The following is a 26,054-nucleotide window of genomic DNA, read 5'->3' on the forward strand; positions in this document are numbered from 1 at the left end:
ATGGTTCCTGGCAGCCTGTGGGAGGATAGGGTAAGGAGGACAAGAGAATGGCATGTGCTGATTCTGGAGAGGTGTTTTCCGAGTACACAAGCTAACTTCTCTTCTAAGGTAATGCTACACTTTGGGGAAAAGTATAAATAAAGATTGTTCTTTAAAACGACCACAGTGGCTATTTGTTGAGCATTTACTATATCCCATACAAAATCCTTGACATATGGGATCCTATTTTATCACAACTAAGGAACTGGTCATTCTGCCCATTTTACAGATGAGAAATCTATGGCACAGAAATTTAAGTCAGTTGTCCAAGTCATACAGTATATGCTGTATGGAAATTTCACCCCCAAATCCATGCTCTCACGCACTCTGACAGCATTTCCCACAGTGTGAGCCACACACCCTGATGGTACAGGACATGATTCTAAAGTGTACAGCAGTGTCTCATTTTCGGTTCTTATAAGTGTATTTCTAGTAGCACATGATCTCACTCATCTAGGGGAAATGATGAACAACATAGACTGATGAACAAGAACAGACCCGGAGACAGGGAAGCATCGATCAGACTGTCGGACCTCAGAGGGAAGGTAGGGGAGGGTGGGGATAAGGCGCAGAGATCAACCAAAGGACTTGTGTGCATGCATATCAGCCTAACCAGTGGTCACGGACAACAGGGGGGTGGGGGCATGCATGGGGAGGGGTTTGGGATGGGAATGGGGGGATGAGGACAAATATGTGATACCTTAATCAATAAAGAAATTTAAATAAATAAATAAAGTGTACGGCAAACATTCGGGGATACTGAGAAAGCAGTGTGAGAAGGTGGTCCTGTTTCACTTCTTTTAATCCCACTTATATCAAGAAGAAAGGTTCCATTGGGCAAGAGGGGGCCTTTAATTCCTCTTTAACATGCATATCCTCTTTGCATCACAGAACAGGCCATAAGCCCACAGGCTTCTGTTGGCATGATTATCTAGTAGAATTGAATACATTACTTTTCACTGTTTTATTTTTATAGTTACCTTTTTATATCAAGAGACTGGTTTTTCATTTATAGTGACAACGTTTCCTTTTAAAATAAATTGACAAATAAAATACTGTAAATAGTACAATGGAAAAGTTCCAGAAATAGTTAGTGCTGATGGTCGTACAACATTGTGAATGTAATTAATGCCACTGAGTTGTAGACTTGAAATTGGTTAAAATGGCAAACATGTTATATATATTTTGCCACAATCTTTAAAAATTGATAATGTAATACACCCCCCCCCCAATTCATTGACTACTTTAAGTGGGTGTATTGGCCCAGGCAGTGTGGCTCAGTGATTGAGCGTCGATCCAGGAAGCAAAAAGTCACCGGATCAATTCCCAGTCAGGGCATATGCCCAGGTTGTGGGCTCAATCCCCAGTACAGGGCCTGCAGGAGGCAGCTGGGTGATGATGTTTCTCTCACATCAATGCTTCCATCCCTCTCCCTTCCTCTCTAAAAATCAATAAAAGCATATTTCAAAATAAGCAAATAAATGGGTGAATTGCATGGCACATAAATATTTCAATAAAGCTGTTACAAATAAACTGAAAACCATGTTGATGATTCTCATATGACTGAAGTTTGAGAAAAGCGGAATTATGCTATACTGCTCCATTTTGATAAGCAAAGTTTATTAGTGACTTTTAAAATAAGGTAAAGTGAAGGTGGGAAGAGGGGAAAGACAGCCTGTAGCATAAACATACTGATTTATTTTCTCTGAGTTTTGGATGCCAAGGAAAAAGAAAGTGAACAGAGAAGAAAATTAAGGAGATTACATTTCAACTGGGAATTAAGACTTTTTCACCAATCTAGCCAAAAATGGAATAAAACAGAAATGGTCATTGGGGCCAGACAGGGAAATGTGTGTCTCTGGGCTGAAATTAAGTAGGAGATCACCAATTTATGTCCAGAATTTCTAGTGTGGCTGATACAAGAGAAAGTGGAGAAAATTCAAGATTTCTTGGAAGAAGGAAGAAATGAATTGACAAGCAACCTAGGTAAAGGGGTCCACAAATGAAAGGGGCCATGTTCCCTCTTCATTTGCATCCCGGGTCCGGGACCCAAATTTAACATTGCACAGATGGGGCAGGAATATAGAGAGCCTGAAGTCTGAGAAACCTCTGAAGGCTGCTCCACTCGGAATAAAATTTCTCATCTATTATAATTCTCATCCATCTAACTAAGCCACAAGGATGAAGTCATAAAACAACTCTCTCAAAGCCCAACATAAAATGTGCTGAAACCTGAGCTTCCTCATCACCTAGCAAGTGTCTACTGAACGTGTATGACATGGGTCCCATGGGGGATCCCAAGAGCGTGTTCTCTATAGCCTGGGCCTTACGGAGCTTACAGCTGAACTGGGAAGACGACGCTCCACGTAAAGAAACTGAGAACTGTGTGATGCCCTCCCCGCAAGCACTAACCTGTGTGATGAGACCATAAATATCACTATTGATGAAACGAGTTATGTTTCTAAGTGTTTAGAAAGCGCTGAGATAGAAGTTTTGTGAAATTGAGAAAGACTTCCTGAAGGATAAAGAAGATAAGTTAACTTACTTCAATTAGGTCAAATAGCTTTTGGGTACTGAGGTTACCCTTCTGTGAAAAAGGTATATTTTCTATTTAAAATAATAAAATAACTCATAATCCATTTATTTATTCCTTCAACAAATATGTATTGCCTATCAATGAATAACAAATATTCAAAGCCTTGCCTAAAAAACATTTCTGTCCTCACTAATTTTGGGGGACCAAAGAAGAGAGAAATAGATTATTTCCCACTTCCAGAAACAAATAAGAACAAGAATAACTTTAAAATAAAACATTATGGGAAATAAGCAGGGAATTATAAAACGCAGTTTATGGCCACGAGAAAAAACAAAGAAGGAAGGACATCCCCAAAGAAGTGGCAAGTAGAATCTCGAAAGGCACAGAGAAGGCTGCAGTGGGGTCAGAAAGACTTTGCTCGCAGCGGTAAAGGTATGATTAAGGACACAGAGGCCCGAGAGCAAATGGTATGCTTGGGCTACGGGAAGCAAAGCGGGGGCATCTTCTAGATTGGGGTGAGGGATGAGAAAGGAAGGGGAGCCTCAGTGTCAGACAGGACCCCGAATACCAGTCAAGGAGTTGGACTGTATGTCAAAGATGTGCCTGCAAAGAGTATTCATGAGAAAAAGAAATTCTATAAAATATAGATTGACCTTGGCTAGATGGCTCAGTTGGTTAGAGCACCATCCCGTTCTCCAAACGGCTGCAGTTCAATTCCCATTCAGGGCACATATCTAGGTTGTGGGTTTGGTTCCCGGTCAGGGCATGTATGAGAGGCAATCAATTGATATTTTTCTCTCATATCGATGTTACTCTCTCTCTCCCCCTTCCTTTTCCTCTAAAATCAATAAAAACATATCCTCGGATGAAGATTAAAAATATAGATAGTTAGCCCTGGCCAGTGTGGCTCAGGTGGTTCAGTGTCAGTCAACCTATGCATTGAAAAGTTGATGGTTCGATCCCAAATCAGGGCACCTACCCAGGTTTTGGGTTTGAGCCCAGGTAGGGGTATATGGGAGGCAACTGCTCAATGTTTCTCTCTCTCATCGATATTTTTTCTTGCTCTCTCCTTCTCCCTTCCTCTTTCTCTAAAATCAATAAAAACGTATTTTTAAAAAATAGATATAGAAAACGTAGTTTTATTTTTTTAAAGGCTGAAGAATTTTATTTGCTTGTTTTTGTTATAATTCCAGACACACAAACAGGATATATCAGCTCTTTTGTTAATCTGGGTCAGAACTGAGAAGGGGAGTGGCTGATCATACATCACACTCCGAGCAAGCTGGTGGCTAACAAAGTGTTACCAAGCCAACATCTTGCTCTATCCGCTTTCAGGAGCAAATAAGATGCTATAATGAACCTGATGTCCGCAAGTGTACCACAAGCATGGTTCACAAAATGCTTAGAATAATGATTCTTAAGTATATCAAGCATTTCTCCTACTGTGTATCTTGTTTGCACCAGCTAGTAGCTAAGAAAATCAATGCCATGTCTATTGTGTCCTTAGAAAGCACGAGGGAGACCTCAGACCTGGCCTTGTCCCCAAACTGCAAATGAAGGAGCCAAATGAAGGAGCTTTTGCTCCACTGTCAAGGCATGTGGTACCGAGGGGGGAGGTGAAAGGCTGGCAATGGTGGGGCTCAGATCTTGAGTTTCAATATCCCCCTTCTCCCCCCAGCTTCCTGGCAAACATCAAAACTGCTTTTTCATTTTCATTTTAGTCATCACCCTGGGTCTTTCTTCGCCCTTGTTTACCCACCTTGGTTAATGGGTATTGAATTTCCCATCCAACTAACCCCTTTCATTCAAAAAGGTTCCAATACAGTGACAAGTATACCCAACCCACAAGTAACCAGCTACCCCCAAATGCACATACAGTTATCAATCAGAATGAAGTTGAGGGTCAGTAGAATACCGGAACCCTTCCCTCCACATTCTTACAGGCACTAAAGCCAGGGACGGAGGAGGTGATTATTTAGTGGCATTAGAGTGAGCTCATTAAAGTGACATGAATAATTGTCCTTGTCACCTTCATTATCATCATCACCATCATTTGCCAGAAAGGTAAGGCAGAGTCCTGTAGACACATATCAAATTCAGGCTTTAGATAAACTCATGGTGCCACTCTGTCTCCCTGGAAACAAGAAGAGAGGAATAGAAGGGAGGAAGAACTGAATATACTCCTCCCACAAGGCCATGCTGACTTCCTTTCCCAACACAGGCTGGCTCACCTGTCATATCCAACCTGCTTTGCCATCCAGATGTTTGGTGCCAGCTGCAGATTCCTGAGGTTGCCCAGCTGCACTACACATCGGTGGGTTTGCAGCGCTGGGTAGAGGATTCTGGATCAGGAATCTTCCCCAGTCTTTTCCAGCGCATGTACACAAGGAGCTATTCTCTTTTTATTCACCAGGTAATCCCCGTGATCGTCCCTCAAGACACTTAAAGTTCAGGATAAGGGAGCAAGGCAGAAAGGAGGAGAGCAGACCTCAGGCTTCTAAGACCTTTATCCAGCCCCCACCTAGTTGCTCTAAATGAACTAGTTAAAGTGTTAGTTTTGTTTTGTTGTAAAGCAAAGGATGACGGTTCTTCCTTCCCCTCCCCAACTCACCCACCCTGCTCTTCAGCTTGAATAAAAATAGCCCCACATTGAGACTGTCATGACAACCAACTTGTGTTGTCCACCAATGACAAAAATCTGTCTGCACACCCCCCACCCTCCCAGAGGGCTGGGGCCCTCTAACCTTCTCCCAACTTCAACCTTCAGGAAATTTCCCTGATAACTAGATCCAGTTTACTCCATTCTCATCCAAGAAGCCAAGGGTTACTGGGAATTCTGACACCACCCAGTGTCTCAGAACTTTTTAACTTGTTCTCATTTGCTCCTTTCACGGTCCCCAGGCACATGTGACAGATGTGACAACCTCCATTTTCCAGGAAAAACTGGGGGGTCAGGACGGAAACTGATGAGTCCCACGTCATTAGCTGCTGGTCTAATGATAGAACCACATTTAGAACTTAAGGTTCCCATCTTCTAACCAGTTCCCAGACTGAAGGAAAAGCTGATCTCAGGAAACATGACCCCAATGGAGAAATAATTCTCCTGGGTGGGCAGCTTCCTGGCCACAGATGGAAGTTCCCTCAACTAGTCTCTGGGATAAATCTGGGAAGGATTGCGGAAAACTCTGCTGCCTCGCCATGGGAAATGGGTTCCACAGAAACCCACCTCTTTCCTGGACCCAGCATCTCTGGGACTGCTCTAGCCAAGCACAGCTTCATTGGCCAAGTCTGCCAAGGTCCTTAAGGAGCACTGTTCATACCTGCATTCCGAAGGCCACCCCTGGGGAGGAAGTGCTCCACTAGGACTCTCAGGACTGGGGGCCTGCAGGCCCCTGTTTCGTCGCTCAGGAAACCCCAGTGTTGCTAATAAAGCTGTAGATACCACAGCCCCGGTGAAGGCTTCCTCTTTCTTCATCTCTTTCCGACACTTATAAATGTGCTTCCTCTCTCTATGTAAATTTTGTTCAAAAGGCCTGGCCCAGGCTTGTGATGAGGCCATTAATAACTTAGTCTTTAAACAGCCTCTTTTTAGTTTCCTGGTTCAGGAATCAATTCCAATCTAAACAGACACTGATGCCTGGCTTTACTCGTGTCAGGACAGACAAATGGGCTTCATTTGTGGAAGGCCACAAAAATGCGGTTCCTTTTCACTCAACCAAGAACTGTGAGGTCAAAGGCAACTCTTGAGAATAGAAGTGAGCTTAGGAAATTGTGAAGAAAATCCCCTTCCTTTGTCTCTCTACCACTCAACCTTCAAACTTCCAGGAAAGGCTGAGAGGGTGTTTTCTTGCCCCCGCTTTTGCTGACCCTTAGCACTCTAACCAGCTGAGACTATGAAATCGGACTGGTCAGTTTCATTTTCCATTTCTAGGAAGGGTAACTTTCTCTCACTCCTCACCATGAAAGGAGTACTTGGCTTCACATTATGGTCAAGTTGGGGTGGGGACGTGAGCCTCCTGGGTGATCGCTTAAAGAGATACGAAACAGTAAGATGGCCCTCCAAATTTGACTTAAACAATTACGGGCCAAAATGAAAACTCTTTAACCCTGGGCTGCTGATTGGACCCAGTAATTAAAACCTGAGCTACTAAAGGCAAGGCTCAAAAGACTTAGTAGAATATTTCCTAGCAACAGATATGCAGCTACTGAGGGGTTCTGGGACGGTGCAGTCAGCGAGGCCACAGAAGGCCTGCACTAAAGTCCCAACTCTACCATTTACCAGGGTAATCAGGACTTTCCTAAGCTTCAGTTTTCTCTTCCTTAAAATGAGAATATTTATACCTGTCTGGCCTGCGACAAGCTTGTTGGGACGAAATGACAAACACACAGAAGCCCTTTGAAAACTGAAAAGAATTAGGTAACGTTAAGTATTTGCTATTTTTGTTATTGTTCATTTACCAAATGGAGAGTTCCTACGAAATGATGCTCCATGTAGAAAGGGACAGGTGGGCACCTCTGCTTCCCATAGTCCAGAGCTGGACAATCAAATGGGCCCAGGAAGTGAGTATCAGGCAGCCTAGGGATGCTCCAGAGAGCCAAGGAGACAGGACACAGCTGAGATGCAGCCACCTCCTTGTAGGAGCAGTGAGTCGTGATTCTCTACAACATAATCGGCGTTCTGCCTCCACTGGATAACCCAGCAAGATCGTTCTCACTGTGTCAGCCAATGAGGATTTTAAAGTGGGAACCAAGCTGCTTTGGGCTCAGAGTTATTGCTGTAGTAGAAGCTTGCACTCCCCAGACACGGTCACACTCTCTTAGAACAAGGCAGCAGGGCAAGGGGCAGCGTGGCACAGCAATCAGTTCAAGGGCTCTGCCTGCGTTCAAACCCCACATCTGCCACTTTCTAACTGCCACCCACCAGTGCCTCAGTTTCTTCAGCTGCAAATGGAGATAAAAACACCACCTACCTCATATAATAGTTGTAAGTACAGAATAAGTTGGTTCTTATAAAACACTTAAAAGAGCACCAGGCAGAGAAGAAACTCAGAGTCATTAGCAATTACTGTTGTTTATCTGTTGGCCAAATTGTTCTTCCACCAGACTGTGATTCCCCTTAGGGCAGAGTCCCTGACATTCATCTTTGGATCCCCAGAGCCTAAGACACAGTGGGAAGTCAATAAATGCTTCTTGCATGAATAGCTGGATCAATGGATGAGATGAGACCAACCACCTAAGTGACTAACAAGAGAGAAAGGACAACACAGGAAGGACCCCAGCAAGGCTTCACACCTTGTGGCTTTTAGTGTGGAATCTGGAGGGCACAGGAAAGTAACTTCCCAATTCATGCTAGCAGGCTGAACTCAGCTGCCCTGAAAATTCGCCATGGTGCACTGTGTTAGTCCAGGTTTTCTGAGAAGCAAACAGTAAAGTGGGATTAAAATGCAAAGATTTTATTAGGGAAAATGCCTGAGACAGAAAATGGGAGGAGGGCTGGGAGACCTATCAGATGATCCGGGTCCAAATGAAGAAGAGGGGGGAGGCAGGATGGGTGGAAGGGTCCTAGACCACTGAGCTGTCTAAGGAAAGTTCTGCAAATCTGTCAGGGATCCTCAAGCTGAAGCTGACCACTGGAGACCCGTGTCTTCCAGGAGCCGACCTGCTATAGTGTCCCTGCTGAGCTCAGTCATCGGATGGGAGCCGCCTGTGGGAAGTGCGGCCTTGGTCAAATGCTGTGATGGTTTCACAGCACAGCCCTGGGGCCCTTGGTCAATTCCACCCCCAGCAGCTAGGGGTCTGCCAGGTGCATACAGGGTCATCCTTAACACATGGAATTTGGGGCACAGACAATGTAGACTTGATCTCAGTTCTTACCTGCTGGTTACCTTAGGCAAGTTACTCAACCTCTCAAAGCCTCGTTTTCCTTATTTGAGAAATGGAAATTATAATTCCAGCCTCTCCGAATTGTTGTCAAACACTCTAACCCACAGTAAGTGCTCCATGAAAGGCAGTCGCCATATCCCCGACCATTATTATTATTAATAATGAAGGACTTCTATTAGCAATTAGGACATGAGAGCAGCCCCCACTGTTGCACACGTGTGTTTTAGTTTTATGTCTACCCCAAGGACATGGAACATAAGCCTGGAACCATGGTTTGGCAATATCACAATTCAAACAACCAAACCAGTTTGTCTACAAATTAAAGGTCACAGGGGCTTTCCTAGTTGGGCTATTTCCTGGAGGGAAGGTCAAGGTGGGTTGTATTGTGTCAGAATCCATCTACAGCCACAAACCCCTCTCCTTTCTGCCGTGAGCCGCTGTCTGTCTGCAGGGTCCTCAGCTGTCCCCTGGCAGCTGTCAGTCCTCCAAGGAAAGCGTGGCCAGGCAACCCTCCCCCAAGAAGAGGGCCATTGCTGGGCTCCTTGCTATGCTGCACCTGTTTTGGAATTCTGCTTGCTTTTGTCTCTGTGACCTTAATATTTTTTAAGCCTTGGCCAACATTCTGGTATTGGCCATCGCCTGGCTACTGCTGGCTTCTGACTGGTATATCTGATTGGAGTCACAGAGTTATCAGCTTCTTAGCCTGGCTATGACCTGAGGCCATGAAAGCTGTAATTGCCTCAGGTCAGCTGGCTCAGGCCTCTCCCAGCCTTGCTGACCCTCGTGCCTTGGTGGCAGTAACTAAGAACTTACAAGGAAAGGAAAGGAGCCCCCAGACAAACTGGAAACCACACTGTTACCTCTTCCTCCATCACCTCAGAGGCCATTTCTGCAATCCCTCCCTTCCCAGAGAGTCACCAAAAACACACATTGGGGATTTCAGCTGGGGGGGGTGGGGGGGGGGGGGAGGAGAGGGAGGTTAGAGGCGGTTGGTTTGGTTTTTGTCTTTGAATAAATGACTTTCAGTTTTTCTAATCAAAAAGAGTAAAACTTGAACTAAAAAGTATTGATTTTGTTTAATAATTAACGGCTTAAGAAAGCTGATCAAGCTGTACTTCTAGAATAGTAGTCTCCACTTTAACAGGAACTTTACTGGGGAATTTTAAGTTTCTGTGTTGGCACAGGAGTCCAACCCTGGAACTGCTTTGTTTCAGCCTGAGGCTGGGAAGCAGAAGGCAGAAAATACAGGAACTAGTTGAACCCTCCCAACAAAGCTGAACTGGGCCTTCCCATCTGAGGGACCAGAAGGTCACTCTCTGAAGTGGAAGTAAAGCCACGAAACAGAAACAGGCCGGCCACTTGCTCAGTCAGCCTCCAACATGAACACTAACTAAGCCCATCTCTGAACGTGGCTTTTCCCCATGGGCCCCCCCAGCCAGAGCTAGAGAAGCACTGGGCCACCTGACACCAGGCACGCCCAGTGTCTGGGACAGAGAATTCCCATCACCAGAGACAAACCATGGTTGGGTCACCTTTCGCCCCATTTACACACAAAAAATATTGACAAGTCATCAGCCTCTTGACACCACCTTTGCCTCTTCTTTACATTAATCCCTCTCAGTAATTTTTAAAAACATATTTTTATTGATTTTAGAGAGGAAGGGAGAAGGAGAGAGAGAGAGATAAAAACACCAATGGTGAGAGAGAATCACTGATCAGCTGCCTCCTGCACGCCTCCTCCTGGGATCAAGCCCACAACCCGGGAATGTGCCCTTGACCGGAATCAAACCTGGGACCCTTCTGTCTGCAGGCCAACGCTCTATCCACTGAGCCAAACCAGCGAGGGTCCTCTTAGTAATTTTTTAAAAAATTAATCAGATGCTGTTTCCTTGCATATCCAAATTCTTAGGAAAATTATACCCTGAGGTAAAACCTAAGGTTCTCACACTCCTTCCTACTTCTCAACGATCCATCAACTGCTTAACCCCAGATGAGTCACTTCCCTGTTCTCAGTTGTTCTCCTCCGTGTTTACACAGAGTGGACAATACAATTTGACTTTGGAGGCCCTGGCCAGTCCTGCCACTCTGTGCATGACACCCCACTAAACACAAAGTGCAGTCCTTCGATCTTCTGCAAACATTTCTCCCCCACAAGCCTGGTTTGGTTAGGCATGGTATGAGACCGCAGCATGAGAGCACACTTTGTGGTTGAGTCCAGAGCATGAGCGCAAAATACCGTCTTCACTGTTATTTTACATTGATTACAGGAACCGCTAGAAATCTGATCAACATTGGGATCAGAATCAAGAAAAATCTATTCTAGTGATTCCCATCTTCTCACAGGGGAGGTGGGAATGTTTGTAAATGTCCTGCCAGAGTAATGAATTAGAGTGGAGAAATTGTGTAGCTCTTAAAGCTTAGTCAATATTCTGATGTAATTTTGTATTTAAACTTTTTAAAACTATTATTTTTATAATATGAACCATGGAAGGGGACATTTGTCAAAAGGGCGCCTGAGTTCAGGCAGGTTGAAAATTGTTCCCCTGTCATCCTTGCAACCTTTTGTCTATCTGTCTGCCACTCTCCTCGGCACCTGTGCCCCTCCCACTAATACCCATAATCCACAGGACCCTGTTCACGGGCACTCTTCCTCTCCGGGATTTTGAGTCCCTTTGTATGTGGTGTTTTGCAAATCCAGCAGTCACAATATGGTTGATTTCCCCTTTGGTCAAGGTTCAGCAACCTTCCAAAGGTGGGCGTGCCAGACAGCCCCTGTAGGGGGAGAGGAGAGTGGCTTGCTGGTATGAAGTGGGCAGAGAGCACCTGGAAGGCTCTGTTGCACAGAAACCTCCCCCACCTCCACATTTTACTAATAAAAGCTTCAGTGGAGTTACTACACAGGGGATAATGCAAATGCCCTGGGGAAAGATTCAGCTTCATGGTCACACCTTAGAAGGAATTATTTTTGAACTAGAGGCCTGGTGCTCGGATTTGTGCACCGGTGGGGTCCCTCGGCCTGGCCTGCGGGGATCAGGCTGAAACTGGCTCTTGACATCCCCTTAGGGGTCCCGGATTTCAAGAGAGCACAGGCCAGGCCGAGGGACTCCACCGGTACACTATCGGCTTAGGAGGGACCTCGGGAGGGCTCCAGGGTGTGTCCAGCCTGTGTCGCCCAGTCCTGATTGGCCGGACCCCAGCAGCAAGCTAACCTACCCATCGGAGCATCTTCCCCCTGGTGGTCAGTGCCCATCATAGCGACCGGTCAAACGGTCGGACACTTAGCATATTAGGCTTTTATTATATAGGGTATTAGATCACCAGGGCTTAAAAGATACTTAAGAATAAGTTAGAGCAAAATTCCACGCAATAAAGGATTTTTAAAAATCATCATCAACTTCTATTTGAACACTTTTTGTAACAAAAGCTCCCTTCTTAAAAGGGTCTACTCCACTGATGGGCGTTTGGAATTATCTGTGAAAGCTCATTTTTATGTTTGGCCAACCCTGTAGAATCTGTTAAAATGGTTCTCCTGCAGTAAAGGAAATCCCAACTTAAAACGCCTTCAACAATAAGGACATTTATCTCTCAGACCAGAAAGTACAGCCGTTGGGTAGATTTGGGGGTTAGCTAATATAAGGGCCCAATGACATCATCAAGGCCCCAGGTTCTTTCCACTTCTCTATTTACCGAAATTTTCAACTGGTGTGCTGCAAGAATTTTTAAATATGCAATGCCTGACTATTTAGTCAGGGGCACTGAACTCTTTTCCCTTAAATTGTCGAATAAAAAAATGACAGTAGCCAACACAATAGCTGTCTGGTGTGAATGCCCTGTCTTAAACCATAAATACATAAGTCATATGTAAAAAGGTAGCACCCAGAATGAAACACCATACATCGTAGAATGCAGCGAAATTACAATATTCCAAGATTGGGGAGCTATATTTTTATTAATGTAGCTTAATGTAGTCATAGTTTTCAGTGGCAACATCATACTGTTGGTTCCTTATCAATCAAGTAGTCATCTATAACCTGCAGTTCATTTTCACAGTTAATGCCACGGGGGATTTCTGCCATGCTGTGTCAGTTGAACTGCTTTTATGGACCTAGGAGCAGAACTTAGGATCATCCACATTGAACTAGATCAAGATAATTCTGAATAATTCTTCTAATCAGGTTGTTCTGATAATTCTGAATTCTGCCACTCAGTGTAATAACTACCTAGCCACCTACAAATGTTATCCATTTATAAATCTGTATTAGTTTGCAAGGGCTGCCATAACAAAACAATACGGATGCGATGGCTTAAATATAAGAAACTTATTTTATCATAGTGCTGGAGGCTAGAAGTCCAAGATTAAGATGTTGGCAGGTTTGGTTTCTTCTGAGACCTCTTTCCTTGGCTTGCAGATGGCTGGCTGCCTTCTTGCTGTGTCTTCAAATGGTCTTTCCTCTGAGCACACACATCTAGGTCCTAATCTCTTCTTATAAGGGCATCAGTCATATTGGACTAGGGTTTACCCTAATGAGTTCACCTTCGCCTTAGTGACCTCTTAAAAGACCTTATCTCCAAATACAGTCATATTCTGAGGTACTAATGATTAGGATTTCAACATATGAATTGGGGGTGGGGGTGGGGTGGACATAATTCAGCCCAAACAAATTTGAAATCTGACTTTTGTATTTGCCTCAAAGGCAGAGAGAAACTGGGCAGGGAATCTGAGACCACAGTCTCTGCACTCCACTAGACAATCCTTTAAGGATAATCATTAAGGGATAACCATTAACCCAATTACCTTCTTGTGTTATGCTCAGGTCAGCCTCTCTGGAGAGGGGATTTTTAACTAAGTTTGGGAGAGTGTTGAAGAGAAAGATCATTCTGGAACTGGAGTATTTCTAGTTGAGCAAAAAGAGGGCTCTATCAAGGTGTTTCCACAGGCAGAGTGGGTGACTTTGGACATAAAGACGATGAATCATGAGGCTGCTGAGCAGTGAATTATAATGGAAAAGGTTGAAGGAAAAAGAGCTAGAAAGTGATCAAATTCAATTACTTCCCAATTTCACTTAGGACATGCGTAGGGGCAACTGAAACTGAGACACTGATAATTATCCTGAATGTTCAGAGCATAGATTGACTAAGCCTGTCTTCATTGCTTTGGTCTGCAATTAGCCAGGTGGGCAGTGATGACTTGGCATTTTGCCTGGACTTGAAGAGCCATATTTCTATAGACATGATGAATGGAAAGCAATTGGTATGCTTTCTCAATCTTCTCTTTTAAAAATATACACACACAAATATAAATAATAAATAAATATAGGGGGGGGTACTATTAGAGCAACTACACATAAATACTAAAGAATTAAGTAGGTGGCACTGAAGAGTAGGATTTACATAAACAAACACCTGTTCTAGTTAGCTCAGTTACTCACTGATCCTTAACTGTTCCTTTTTAGATTAAATTGCAAAAGTCTGCTCTCCAGGTGCATTTAGAATTCTAATGCCTGAAGCTTTAGGGTAACATGATGTTATTAACCCCTCTGCCAGGGTTTGTTTGCTTGTTTTTTTTGTTTGTTTTTAATACTAACCCAAGGATATTTTCCCATTGATTTTTAGAGAGAGTGGAAGGGAGGGAGGAGGGGTTGACTCCTACACTCGCGCTGACCTGAGCCAGGGATCCAGCCTGCAACAGAGGAATGTGCCCTTGACCCGGAAGCAAACCCCCGATCCTTCAGTCTGCAGGCCAGTGCTCTAACTACTGAGCCAAACTGGCTAGGGCTGTTTGTTTGTTTGTTCAGTTTTTCTTCTTGCTGGTTTGAGCAAGCACTCAAAAGATGGGAAATCGTGGTTGGAGTGTCTGTAAAGGTCACTCAGCCCAGCTCCTATATCAGATGCTTGAATCTCCTTTCCCTACCAAATGCCTACTTAAAGCCAATGATACTGGCACATGGGAGTTCACCTTGGCAAGACCTGCCTCCTCTGGAGGAAGCTCTCTCATCTTCCATTTCCTCAAAGAAAAACTTGTCAAGGGAGAAGAGAAGCATCATTTTTCATTCCCTGCTCTAATTTGTATTGCCTTGGTCACCATTATAAAATTAGTCTGTGATGACATGACACCTGGGTGGAGAGAGAGCTGTGTCATCCCATCTTTTTTTTTTGGGGGGGGGGCCTCATTAATAGATGCTTTTTAGCCACTTACCAACTGACACCAAGCCTTGCCTCTGGCCTCTAATCAAACCCTTCACAGGGTTTTATATAAACTGAAATTTACATTCAATCATCACCATAGCAACCATCACACAGAATTAGATACTTCTTCCCCTCTGACATTATCTACTTTTTTTGAAAAAAGCTGTTTTTCTCTTTAGTTGAAAATCCAAGCTATTCAGAAGATAACCATTAAAAATCTATTTTGAAAAACGACATTCAAACCGAATGTAAAAATGTTCTAAAAATAGACATTTGAAGTGGTTTCTAGACAACACCATATACTTTCTCCCTCCGCTGGTGGCCATATGTTGCTGAAGTCTCAAGGATCGGATCCTGTGTTGGAAATGGTTAAAATAAAGACAAGGCTTCCCTCCTAAGTCCGACAACCATCTCTTGCAAGATGCCCAGGATAACAACCCCAAGCTAAGGCAGAACATTCTAATTTCAAAAGGACATTTGAACTCATCTCTTTACTCCTATACACCTCAAGATCTTTACTTCTCTAATTCCTTGGTATAGCAGATGTCCTAAACCAGTGGTCGGCAAACCGCGGCTCTCGAGCCACGGTTTGCCGCTCTGTTGACTAATGAGTTTGCTGACCACTGGGATAGGGGCTTAATCACAAGGAACAACAACAGCCTGTAATTACTGGAATCAAGAGTCTAGGTCAGTGGTTGGCAAACTCATTAGTCAACAGAGTGGCAAACCTCGGCTTGCAAGCCGAGCCGCAGTTTGCTGACCACTATCCTATACCAAAATGTCAGAAAACTCTCAATGCATTTTCTCTGAATGAACACTCGAGGTTGTGTCTATATATATAGGAAATGAATGAAGCCCATCCCGGTCTCAACACCAGAAACTAGACTGATAGCTAATAGTTCACTTTTATCACTAAGAACTGGTACACCTCACCAGAGGACACTCACTTTGAGATTCCTGGAAGCTGACTTGCTCCCAATGCAATTCTGCCACTTAGGACTTACAGCTGAATTTCACCCCAAATGATAAAGAGGGCTCCCCCAAACGCTCCTACCAATCAGGAGTTGTAAAAAGCAATGAAAGACAGCTCTTTAAGGTTTCCAGTCATTCTTTTCCATCCAAGACCACTGACAGCTACTGGAAAGGAAGGGGCAGGGAGAAGAGGGGAGGGTGGTGGACAAAGGGCCATTTCCAAATAGTTGCCAAGATATCTGATATGCCTAGAAGTGAGAAATATTACATACTAAGTGAAATAACATTTGTGGGGAAAGTGCTAGGCCAGACAAGGGATGCTGGTTTTCTCTCAAGTGTCAACATCAGTAGAATGGGGTGCATACCTAGAATCCCGAGTGAGACCACTGCGGAGGCCAAATCCCCACTCAATGAGAACAGATGTCTTGGTTCATCAACGAAGTCTGACCTGGGAGCAGGCAAGCTGCACTTTACCATATGTCCCACTATTCCAGACCATGGGAGGGGGAGCCCAGGCAGTGCTGGAGGGGGAATGGGAAAATGCATGCTCTGTGTTACCTGGGAGAGTGTGTAGCAATAGTCAAAAAGAAAATCCAATGAATTCAAAACCAATTAACATGTGTCACCAATCTTGAGAAAAACTTTTGAGCCCTAACCAGTTTGGCTCAGTGGATAGAGCGTCGGCCTGCAGACTCAAGGGTCCCAGGTTCGATTCCGATCAAGGGCATGTACCTTGGTTGCGGGCACATCCCCAGTAGGGGGTGTGCAGGAGGCAACTGATTGATGTTTCTCTCTCATCGATGTTTCTAACTCACTCTCCCTCTCCCTTCCTCTCTGTAAAAAATCAATAAAATATTTTTTTTTTTAAAAAGAAAAAGAAAAACTTTTGAGGCACAACTGGCAAAATTTAAGGCAGAATGGGTAACTTCCAATGTCTGAAAAAGATAAGAGCCAACTAAACACAATCCATATTAAGGGGGGAGATGTGCCAAGAAGTATAAAACGTAGAAAACTTAAATATGATCACAGAAATCATAGATCGGAGCATTTGAGGTGACACCCTCTGACAGTATATCATGTTGCAAATTAACAAGATAAACCAAGGATGAGATTCAAGTCCTTTATAAGAGATGAAGGGTCTCAGCAGTAAATACAGGCAACCAACGCTGGAGTTCTTGGCTTTTCGTGTGTTTTTGCTTTGTTAGAGATCAGTAGGAAGATTGCACTCCCCAACACAGCCTCCTGGTAATGATGCAGATGTGTGGCTTTTGTGGTCAAAGGGAGCAAAGAATGTCATTTTTAGTATCTGAGGGCAGGAGACTTAACTTCTTTTGAAAAATATAAATAAATATATCCACAAAAGCCACAAAGTTCAGCTTGCAAGTTATTTATGTCTATTTTTTTTCTTAGATGAGCAATATAGAATCTACAATGACCCCAGTGTGGTTTTGGGGTGGTCATTCCAGTGGTCATCAAACTTACAATGTACAAACCTGTCACTGGTGTGAATTTAGCAAAGAGAGAGCACCTCCAAGTCTCCCCAACTCTCTTCAGGTCCATGAAGGTTGGAGTAGAGGCAGCCAGACTGGAGTTCAGCAAGAAAGGCTGCTGACCATCCTCAACTCCCTCTGGTCCCTGGTGCCACTTCTAAAACTAGATTGACAACAAATGATGGGCCTCGTAGCTCCTGCAATGGAAATAACGCATCTCCTCACCCTCATGGCAGAGGGAATTGCCATACCTGACATGCACTCCAGGGATGAAAAGTTTGTTGAGTATTTACTACATTCCAGGCAGTGAGCTAGATACACGGCCGACCCCGCTGGATATATTCTGTTTTGCAGCTTGCTTCCTATTTTAGCTCATGGACAGCTGTCCTCTAACTGGTCTTCTCGCTTCATTTCTCAAGGACCTCACTGTCTTTGGGTCATGGGATCTAAACATAATAACTCCAGAACAAAGAGAAAGGCTCAACAGGAGAATGCTTCATGTGTTCACCATGAAAAAGGACAGAAAAGTGACAACATGAGCTCTCCGAATCTCCATGTCTGAGAGAGGACATCTTAGAATCATTCAGGACATGTCAACAAAAATCTGAAATTCATTTTACTTCAGGAAAGAAGGTTAACAGAAAGCTTCCAATGGCTTTTTTTTTTTTTTTTTAAGTATTGGGTTGCAGGACCATAATGAATAAAGAGAATTTGAGAAGGTTTGTTGTATTGGTCTTTTTGAGGCTAATCTCAAGAAGGACCAACATGCCCCAAGACAGAAAATGTAACAGGATGGAGAATGGGGCTTGGGTGACAGGGGAGGGTGCCCAAGCCAGCTGAGGTCTAGACGACCTGACATACGTACACGGGAACCCCAGGAGCTCCGTGTTCAATACATTGGGGGTGTACATGGGTTTTGTTCAGAGGACAAGAAGCTTCTGCTGCTAAAAGAAAAAAAAAATCTAAGAAGTACTCCTATAAAATTGCAGAAGTCAGCAGGGCCCAGATGGTAGAGAGCGTTGAACTATCCTATGGTCATTGATTCCCCATTTGAATTTTAGAGAACTCATTCTGGTGGAGGAAGGGCTGGAGAGGTATGAGATGGAAACAAGAAGCCAATTAGAAGACAGTTGTTGATGAGCTAAGATAAAAAGCAAGCTACATAATAAACACGAAGATCTATAAAAATTATATAGATCCACATGTGTAGGTGTTAGAAAAGGATCAATTCATTGAAAAAAAATAAGTTGCAGAACAATATGTACACAATGACTCTATTAATAGTGAAAAAGTGCCTCTGTGAATGTTATATAAATTCATTAAAATGGTCTGGAAAGATACACACCCAACTGTTTATGGTAGTTAACCTTTATGGGATAGAATGAAGATTTGGGGAAGTAAAATGAATATTTTTACTCTTTCCTCTACAGACTTCTGATGGTTAGAAAAATTTTTATAACAAGAATGTATTACTTTTATAATTTTAAGAGACTTCTAAAACTTAAAAAATAAAAGAGACTGTTTCTGTGACAAGAAATGATCGGGGCTTACATAGCCATGAAAAGAGAGAGGGGAGAACAAGCTGGGCAGACAGATGCTGACAAAAGAGCAGAGACCAGCCTGGGTGAGCCTGGAGTCAGTTACATTTCCAGATAGCCCCAGGAGGTGGGCATTTTCACTTCGTTTTACAGATGATGAAATGGAGTCTTGGAGAGCCTTGCCCCCAAATCTAGAACTGGTTACCAATGCCAGACTAGAACCTTGGCCCACATGACTCCAAATCTTAGACTTTCTGCCTTAGCCAGCTGATTTCCTTCATATTCAGGGCCTTTTTAACTTCCTTTTCCATGCTCAAATGCTGACCTGATGCAGCAGTAGGGAACTAGGGTGCTAGTTCTAACAGCACAGGGAGCACTGGAGAAAATGGTAAGGTTGAAACATGCTCCCATCTTCCCAATGGGCGGTAAGTCCCAGATGCTGAAACCAGCTATTAACGACCAGTGCCCACATGCCAGCTTAGCTCATGTGGATTCTTGATTGGAGGGCCTATGTTTTCTACAGAATCCGTAATGCCTCTGCAGCATCTAATATAGCACCAAGTCCTCACTAAATTCACTGAGTGGGTGTTTAATGACTATATATTAATGGGAGGGAAGCAGGCTCACCTGAAGCAAATAGGAAACTGCATTTGATTCTGAAAGCATTTTTTTCCCCCAACAACTCAGGATGTAGGCAGTCAATGCACAATTGTGACAGATAATGGCTGTGATCCTACTGAGAGAGTAATCACTCTGTTTTAAAGCTGCTTCGGTAGGAAAGCAACTACAATATCTTTGCTCCAAGACTTCAATCAAACAGACAAGCAAGCAAAAAGCCATTACTAAAATCTCTGTGTGCCCACACTGTCCCTAGGCACAAATGGAGAACCCTATAGAAGGATAATCCATGGCCTCTTCCTAAGGAATTTACACTCTGGCTGGGAAACCAACCCGAAATTCATAAAGTGATCAGATAAAAGCCTGTTTCCTCTGGATATCCAGCAAAATGAGTTCCATAGACTCCAGAGAGAGGAGAAACCATGGATACTAGAATCCAAAGAAGAGGGGCTGGGGCAGTAGAGTCAAGGCTAGAGACACAAAAGAGACAGGGCTCTCCCCAGCTTCTTAAGACCATAACGGCATTTCACAGCATCCAGAAAAGCACCCATAGATTTCAGGCTATTCGCCCCCAGCATGGCATGGCTGCATGGCCAGAACTATTCAATGTCCTGACCACCACTCCGTCCATTTCTGTGCCAACAGGCTATTGCAGATTTAGGAACAAACAATCCCACAACATATACCCCTTGGGATTTCCACTGTTTATTCAACAGGCAACACTGGCATCAGTCTTTGTCATTCCAGCCGACCATCATTCCCCACCCACACCACAGATGAGACGAGGCCTGTGCAAACACACTGCCTAAGATCTGTAGGGTGAATAACTACTGATAATAAAGGGGGGTTGTGATAAGAATCAAAGGGCAAGGATATGTCAGAGGAACTTAGCATTTGATGCTATCTCAACAAAATACACTAGCCTATGGAAATCTTACCTTATAATAGACAAATATGCAAATTGACCACACCTTCGCTACGCCCAAGCCACACCCACCAACCAAGCCACGCCCATCAACCACGCCCACCAGGAAACCGTTGCAGGGACGTTGGGGTGTGGTGGAGCCCAAGGCCGGGAAAGCCGCCCGGCCTTGGGCGCCAGCGGGGAGCCTGCGCCGATCGCAGGAGACCACTGGGGGTCGGCTCCTTCGATCGGTAGCAGGGACGCTGGGTGCAGCCGGGCCAAGCCCCGCCCCTGAAAGAAGGCAGAAGGCGGTGGCCACAGCCAAGGCCTGGGTCCCCGGTGCCGGCAGAAAACTGGTGCAGGCAGCCAGGTGAATGAAGGTCTATTGCAGGAATCTTCGTGCAAACGGGCTACTAGTTTACTATAACATCGGATCAGAAAATCTCTTTTCTCACATAAGTAGGATCTAAACGCATTCAGCTCTAAGTCCAACTGACATCGGGGAAAAGGCTGCCTCAAAAACTAGGATCAGCCCTAGCCGGTTTGGCTCAGTGGATAGAACGTCAGCCTGCAGACTGAAGGGTCCCAGATTCGATTCCGGTCAAGGGCACATGCCTGAGTTGCGGGCTCAATCCCCAGTAGGGGGTGTGCCGATCAATGATTCTCTCTCATCATTGATGTTTCTATCTCTCTCCCTTCCTCTCTGAAATCAATAAAAAATATTTAAAAAAAATAAAAATAAACTAGGGTCAGCCCTGTCACTGGGCTGAAGCAGTCTCTCCAAAAGCCATTTTGGTCATATTGTTGCCCCAACCAACAAAAAGCCCTCTGAGATAAGAGGGACAAAGCTCTTTAAAAAAAAAATTAATTTTCCAATTATAATTAACATACAATATTATACTCATTTCAGGTGTACAACATAGTGATTAAGCATTTATGTAACTTACGAAGTGAGCACTCTGCTAAGTCTAGTATTCATTGGGAACAAGCTCTTTATTCCGCTGAAGGTCCTTATCCCACTGACTCAAGTTGATCTTTATAATCCTCCCCTCCACTCTCCCTCCCCAACCATTTCTTAGCTCCAATTAAAGTACATTCTGTGCTTTCCTACCCCTCTATCTTGCCCAGGGTGTTCCCTCATCCTGGGACATCATTCCCTCCCATTCACACCAATGCCTCTGAAATCCAACCCTCTACTCCGGTGCCATCTCCTCCATGAAGTTTTCAACTGACCATCCCATTGGAAGTGCTTTTTTCTGACTTCTGTATGCATGCCAGTCCCATAGGAGGCATCTTTCATTCTTATGGACTGAACTCACCCACTAAGCTGTGTCCTCTTTCTCCACCTTACAATCTAGCACCAAGTCCTGCTGGTTCTGCTTGCTTTTTATCTCTGCAAAGTATCTCTTCCTCTCCATTCTCACTGCCTCTGTTTGAGGTCAGGCCCACATCACCCTTGAAGACACAAATAGCCTCCAGTCCTGCCCACTTAGCCACCAGACTGAACTTACTGTAAAAAAAAAAAAATCAATTCTGATCATGTTAACCCTGACTTTCAGCCCTTCAATGTCTCCCCATGGCCTTCAGAGCAGTCTAAGCAGCTTAGATAAGTAAGAGGCTTTTTAGTATCTGATCTTCCCTCTAACCTTCCCAGGAAAGCAATGGACCAATTCTAAAACTTTAGTGCCCATTAGAATCACCTAGGGTGCTTGTTAAGAAATACATATACCCCCTTCCCCAGCTGCCAGGAAGGTGCTCATTCTTCCGAGGAAGCTAAGGCCGCGTTGGGGTGAAGCCCTCACTTCATCCGGCGACTAGCACCGCTCCCGGCAGCGCTCACCCAGCACTCACCCTCACCATGGCCTCGTCTCGGAGCTCGCCTGCATCTACTCGGCCCTTAACCACAATGAAGTGAGGTGACAGAGGGTAAGATCAATGCCCTCGTTAAAGCAGCTGGTGTAAATGGTGAACCTTTCTGGCCAGGCTTGTTTGGAAAGGCTCTGGTCAGTGTCAACATGAGGAGTCTCATCTGCAATGTAGGGGCTGGTGGACCTGCCCTCTCCACCGCTGCTGCCCCAGTTGAGGAGAAGAAAGTGGAAGCAAAGAAAGAAGAATCTGAGGAGTCTGATGATGACATGGGCTTTGGTCTTCTTGACTAAACTAGCTCTTTTGTAGCACAGTCAATAAAAGCTGACCTCTGTTGAAAAAAACAAAAATACATATACCCAGTCCGTTCTACCAGACAGTCTGGTTCATTAAGTAACTGGGAGAGCCCAGGAGCATGAATACTGGGAAAAAAAAAAAAAGGTGGTGTTCAATTATTCATGAGAAACATGAGTATTTACAAAAATATGAGGTTCAAAATATTTGGTTCTTCATCAAAACAAAAAACATATGGTTCTGATGAAGGTATTGTGAGGATCACATTTTGAGAACACCTGGTAGAGACATTGTACAAATGGGACTAGAAACAAATATTTTTTGAGAAGCCATTGAATGCAGTGGTTAAGAGTAGAGGCTTGCGCCAAAGCCGGTTTGGCTCAGTGGATGGAGCGTCGGTCTGCGGACTGGAAGGTCCCAGGTTCGATTCCGGTCAAGGGCATGTACATTGGTTGCGGGCACATCCCCCGGTGGGGGGTGTGCAGGAGGCAGCTGGTCGATGTCTCTCTCTCTCATCGATGTTTCTAACTCTCTATCCCTCTTCCTTCCTCTCTGTGAAAAATCAATAAAATATTTTTAAAAAAAAAGAGTAGAGGCTTGGGAGCAAACCTGAAGTTTCCACAAGCCATTGGGAAAGTAACTTACCGTTTCTGTGCCTCATCTGCAAAATCTATATATATAAAAGGAAGGATAATATGCAAAGTGTCCCCTCGGGAGTTCAACCGCGAGACCAGAGTTTGATCACTTGTTATGACATGCACTGACCACCAGGGGGCAGTGCAGAACATGGCGGGCGACTAGCGGCAGCGGTGGGGCACTGAGGGAGTGAGGAAAGGAGGAGGCAGGGAGGCGGGGTGTCAGGGAGTCAGGGAACCTAATGGGCCCTAATCGCTGGCCAGGCCTAGGGACCCTATCTAGACACAAATTTCGTGCACCCGGCCTCTAGTAGAGATAATAACAGTATTTATCTTATAGGTTGAGATTAAATGAGATCATTATTATAAAATGGTTAGCACGACATTTAGCACTGTAAACCAATTCTATAACTGGCGGAAGAAAAACTGAAAAGCAACCATGTCCAGGTTTTTATTTTGCAGTGCTTCTCAGTTGGAAGAGACTTTAGGGATCCCCTCTACAGTATTATTGGCAGATGTTTATCCAACTTTAACCTGAAGGCTTCCAATGACTGAGGCCTCTGGCCACTACCTCCTGAGGCAGCCTTTCCATTGTTAAGGCATCACAGAGGTTAACTTCTTCTTTTCTAGTAGAATTCCACTTGTCAGATATCACTGTCAATGAATCCTAACCTGCCCTTTGGAGCATCATCTAACCATACCATTCTTATTTCCATAAGAGTCCTTCAAAGGTTTGAAGGTAATTACCATGGCTTTCCTTGGTATGTATTTTCTTCTTGATGAAGACAGTAAAGTATAGGGCTGAAACTCTGAGTTCAGAGTTAGAGGCCTGGGCTTTTGTCATGACCAGCTGGGTATCTTTGGGCAGGTCACTTGACAATGCTGAGCCTCAGTTCCACTTTGGCCCAAAATTCTATGATTCTACTATTTCTTCTATTATTTATTTCTTCTATCCTCAGGCACAGGCATGTTTCCAGACCCCTCATCGTGGCGGTTGTCTTCTGCATTGTTTGACAAGAACAGAACAGCAGTCCCCCATTGGGAAATTGTTGATCTCTCACTCACACCAAGTGGTTTGAATGGAAGATGCCAAGTTTTTAGACATCTCGCACCCCAGGCTACCAACATGGGCCAATCCCCTGGCCACAGTTAACTGGCCTAGAGTTAGGCACCTTACCCAAGTTTAACTAATTAGACCAGAGAGAACAATTATTCATTCCTCTCTGGAGCTGGAATTGAAACGAGTGAGGTGACAGCTCCTAAGGGCCGTAATTCTCCTTTTTGGAGCTGACTTGCCAGAGAATGACACCTACATGCAGAGAGACACAAAAAAGAGGGGTGGTGAGGCAATCTTGTGAAGTTCAAGTCCTTGGTTCCAGGTAATCTCTGAGGACCAACTGCACTCCTGCCCTTCCCATCATTTGGTTAATTCCCCTTTTGCCCTAGCTGGGGTTCTCTCCTTACAAACAAACAAGTCTAGAGTAATACACTCGCCTTTCTAAGCAGGCCTCAAATGGAGATAGCTCTGGTTTATCTGTCCCCCTTCCCAACCCTTTCAGCTAACTCTCTAGTCCCCCAATCTTCTGACAACAGCTATTTCACATGGGAAACTAGAGTCCGTGTATAATACAAAAAGGGCTGTCGCACCCTGGTCATTGTTCTCAATGGTTAGAGCATCGGTCCAAGCACCGAAGGGTCACGGATTCGATTCCCAGTCTAGGGCACATACCTGGGTTGCAGGTTCAATCCCCAGCCCCAGTCAGGGTGCCTGTGGGAGGCAACCAATCCATGAGTCTCCCACAGGCACCCTGACTGGGGCTGGGGATTGAACCTGCGACCCAGGTATGTGCCCTAGACTGGGAATCGAATCCGTGACCCTTCGGTGCTTGGACCGATGCTCTAACTCTCCATTTCTCTCTCTCTCTCCATTTCTCCCTCCCTCCCTTCCTTCTACTCTATCTAAAATTAATGGAAAGAATATCTTCGAGTGAGGATTAATAAAAACAAAAAAGGGCTGTCGCTTCCTTTAGTCTGGCCCTTGTTCAGAAGGGCATTTCAAGACTCCATCTTAGGCAGTCGTGCTTCCTTGCTGATTCATACTGAGCATGTGGTCCCCTCAAACCCCCAGCTCTTTTTCACGTAAACCATGGGAGCCATAGCTTTCCCTTTGCCATGCTACAATTGTACGGTTGGGTTTGTTTTGTTTGTGGGGGCTGAGGGGTGACGCTTGGGTCCTAATTGCAAATAAACACTTAGCCTTCTTTAATGTTGTATGTTGGATTGGGGTGAGTATTCCAGCCTGCTGAGACTGTTTTGACTAGGATTCCATCATCAGTGACAAAGCTTCCCAACTAGTCTACCAAACGCATCAGGTTACGGATGTGCCAGGATGTTCATTCCCTCACTGCTCTGCTTGATGGAATGAAGTTTGGGGCTCTGAACCCACATTAGCAGCTTCCAGCTCTGGCAGCCATATTATTTTCTGTACTTCCTCCTTGTTGGCTAGTGGCTCCCGACTCTGTTTTCCAATCAGAGACTCGAAAGCTAGATAGTTTCCATAGTACAGGCAAGTTTTAATCACATGTACACCCTGGAAGGCAGGACGCTGAAGGATTTCTATAACCTATGGGACTCTGAATTCTAAGTGACTACAAAATAAACATTCAGGCCACCAAATTACTGTATGGTTATCTCGGCATTCCATTTTTCCTGAAAAACATAACACAAAAATCCATAATCACAGTCGGAGGCTTTGAGAAATAATACTCAGAAAGTTTTATAAAATGAAAGGGGGGCTCAGTTTCAGAACGAGTAACAGGTTAACTTCATTTGGAATGCCAAATGCCACATCCTGCCACAGAAATGTTTCCTCACATTTCACATGCTCAAAAATAAGTAAGTAAAAAATAAATAAATAAATAAATAAATAAATAAATAAGAGTCAACAGTTAATGCTAATATTCTTCTACCTGCAAGCTTTAACTTTAGCCACGGCCTCAAACATTAGCTGTATGTATAAAAGGAAGCTTATGTTAGCCCAATTTAAAAGTAGAGCATTTTCATTTCATCATCAGCCTCCCCTCTATTTCCTGT

General features: G+C 44.3%; 1 protein-coding gene and 1 pseudogene across 1 annotated transcript in view; one reads left to right on the forward strand and one right to left on the reverse strand.

The window, feature by feature from the left end:
- LOC103288624 (60S acidic ribosomal protein P1-like) lies at positions 1–22,358 on the forward strand (annotated as a pseudogene).
- Positions 1–26,054, reverse strand: part of PIK3AP1 (phosphoinositide-3-kinase adaptor protein 1) — a 95,908-nt gene that overhangs the window by 52,489 nt on the left and 17,365 nt on the right. The gene's annotated exons all lie outside the window — the stretch shown is intronic.

The sequence above is a fragment of the Eptesicus fuscus genome, chromosome 17, assembly GCF_027574615.1.
Source record: "Eptesicus fuscus isolate TK198812 chromosome 17, DD_ASM_mEF_20220401, whole genome shotgun sequence".
Classification (NCBI taxonomy): domain Eukaryota; kingdom Metazoa; phylum Chordata; class Mammalia; order Chiroptera; family Vespertilionidae; genus Eptesicus; species Eptesicus fuscus.